The sequence below is a fragment of the Elephas maximus genome, chromosome 3, assembly GCF_024166365.1.
Source record: "Elephas maximus indicus isolate mEleMax1 chromosome 3, mEleMax1 primary haplotype, whole genome shotgun sequence".
In the NCBI taxonomy this organism is placed as follows: domain Eukaryota; kingdom Metazoa; phylum Chordata; class Mammalia; order Proboscidea; family Elephantidae; genus Elephas; species Elephas maximus.
The window spans coordinates 177,032,102-177,034,955 of NC_064821.1; the positions used below are offsets into that span (position 1 = coordinate 177,032,102).

The 2,854-nt window shown below is 32.8% G+C and overlaps 1 non-coding gene across 1 annotated transcript; it reads left to right on the top strand.

Moving 5' to 3' along the window:
* The first annotated feature begins 2,516 nt into the window (after positions 1–2,516).
* On the top strand, positions 2,517–2,622 carry LOC126074129 (U6 spliceosomal RNA). The gene has a single exon (XR_007516936.1). It is a non-coding gene; the product is annotated as a U6 spliceosomal RNA (small nuclear RNA).
* The last annotated feature ends 232 nt before the right edge of the window (positions 2,623–2,854 follow it).

Genomic DNA, 2,854 nt, shown 5'->3' on the forward strand with positions numbered 1-2,854 from the left:
TCAAATACACTGATTTGTCAGAAGAGTTTCCCTCTGGGAGTTTAATTACTGTAGTTAAAGCAGAACATTTCATTGTATAGGTACCGTGCATTGTACCTCTGAAAGGTTTTTTTTTTTTTTAGATATGCTTTCTTCATTTCAGTAATCGCTATTTGAAGGAAGGGATCAAACCTTGTGGTTCCAGTTTAATTTCAGACAGAGACTCTGAGTATCTGAATTTTGTACCTAATGTGACCAGTCTGCCTTCATTCTACCATGACAAATAATAAAATAATGGTGACCATCCTGGGAATTCGCTTGCATTTAACAAACTCTTTCCACCTCATTTTCAAAATGTGTAGAAACGATGTTTTGAACATTAAATGAAATAATCTAATGATTTCCTCAACATTGTGTCTACTACTTAAAAATTGTCCCATAATTTTTATTTCATTGTTGTTTTTACCATGATGCTACTAGGTGACACAAAGGAAAAGTGTGCAAACTTAGTAAATGTTATCAACTGAATATTTTCTTACAACCACCTAGCTAAAGTTCAAAGAGAGATTAGAGAGATCACCTAAGATAATTATGCATATTGCTGATGTTAAATATCAGCAGTTCATAGAAAACATATGTTTGAAAGTGGTCAAAATAAACTTTGCCTATTAATTTTTGATTCTAGAATTGAAAAATGTTTTACGGGTCAGATTTTCCATCCCAGGACATTTTAATAGGTTTCAGTGGGTGATCCATAGGGGGAAAAAATCTGTTTGTTTCTGGCTAAGGATTTTTGTACAAATATAGATACCAAAAAAAAAAAAAACTTCCTAAAATCACTTGATCAGTTTGACATGGAGCCTGTTCCTACACTTGTTGCTACAAACTTATTTTACTCTTTACTATTTCTTATACTTTGGTTATGATGAAAAGACTTGACTCTTTCAACTTCAAGATACTTCTATTTGCACTGCGCAACTATATTGTCTTATTCATTAGTAAGATTTAAGTAGTAAGAAAGGCAGTTTAGATATAACTATTACTTCTAAGATGGGTCTGAGCTTGATAATTTGGTCTCATGAAATTTTTTTTTTTTTTAAAGCAGAAAATTAGTTGGGAGGAATCTGTGATCTAAATTGGTTCTGTATCTTCTACAACAGATGGGCTACTCTCTGGTCTATTTCAGTGTCATAAATCCCTTTAGGGCTATTCTGTTTGCATTTGGGCAAGACTTATTTGGCAGATGATAAAGCTGTTTTGAATGATATGAATGAAATTTTCTTGCTCCCCTGATCACTGGCCAGTTAAAAATTAGGACATCGTATGTCATAGATGTAATTAGGATAGGTGTAATTTGATAGTTTACCAAATAAAGCTGTCTATTTTAATTTTATTTTTCAAGGCTAGATTGAGATTATTATGACTATCTAAGCAAGCATTTGAACAAGTCCCAGAAAGCTGTGTTGTCACTTATAAATATTTTTGTTACTTATAGTTTTATTTAAAAAGTTAGTCTTGTGAGATAAGAATGGAAGCTCATGAAAAATATAACAATGTATCTATATTAGTAATGTGATTAATTTTTTTATAATATTTTGGAAAATGCAATGATGCAGGGCTCAAGAGACCTCATATTTTTGCTTTATACCTCACTGTGTTACACCGGGCAGAGTACTTTCCTGGGATTCCTGGTGGTCTATAAAATACAGAGTTATTATAATCTCACCTCTTGTGTGTTTAAAAAGAGCTACTCACTATTCTCAAAACACATAAAGTAACAGCAAAAGAACAAAATGGCACAGGTTCCATCTCATCCCCATTTAAGGATAAGTTTACATTAATGTTTCCTCTTTAGTTTGTTCTTACCCGACAGACCAATCATCACTCATTGGGGAAGGAAGTACTTTCTCAAATAGGCCCAATTACCATATTTTATTTTTCAGTTTCATGTAATTGTCCTTTTCCAGGCATGTAAGAGACTTCAGTGTCCTCTCTTGCATAGCTATGGAAATTCACTGAGCTATTTAGTGCTTGATTCTGCTTTACCTATTTTAATGAAAAAAGAAAAAGCAATAGTGTACAAAGCCAATTTTTAATAATTCTGGCTATATCTGTTCCAAATAAGGAAGCAGTCCCAACAGTAACATGCCCTAACATGTTATTTGAAATGCTTTCTTATATCTGTGCAAGTAGGCAATAAAGTCACAACCATGAAATGGTACAATTTAAAACAGAAAAAAAAAAAAAAAACTTTGGAAATATAATTAAAAGGTAAATATATACTTAAAATAATAAGATTGCAGCAGTGTACAGAAAGGACTGTTTCAATCAGATGGGTACCTCTTTATACCTGGTTGGACTGAACTCAGGCTGGCTGCAGGACAACTAACAGCCACATACTAGATGGGACTTGGGCCTGGGCCCATAAGAGCAATGTTCTCTAGAGAACAAGAATACAAATAAAATGTCACTCAATGATGGTGAGAATGGCACTATGTGTGCTGTTAGTGAAATTCTTTTTAAAAACATGTATTTGCATGCTTGTTTCAGCAGCACATACACTAAAATTGGAACGATACAGAGAAGACTCGCATGCCACTGGGCAAGGACGACATGCAAATTTCTTTAATGTTTCACATTTTTTTACCAATGTCACAAAACAATATGTATATGAATTTTTGAAAGAGAAATTAACTTGAGCTGAAAACTTTCACCTGAGGCACAATAAAATTAATATACAAATATATTTGGTAATAAACTCTCATATCTAGTGAGAGAAGTCTCCATGTGATAGAATCTAAGTTGAGCTGTATTCAAGATAATAACTTGTATTTTTGCAGTTTTACATTTATTCTGTGTTTATATAATAATGTCT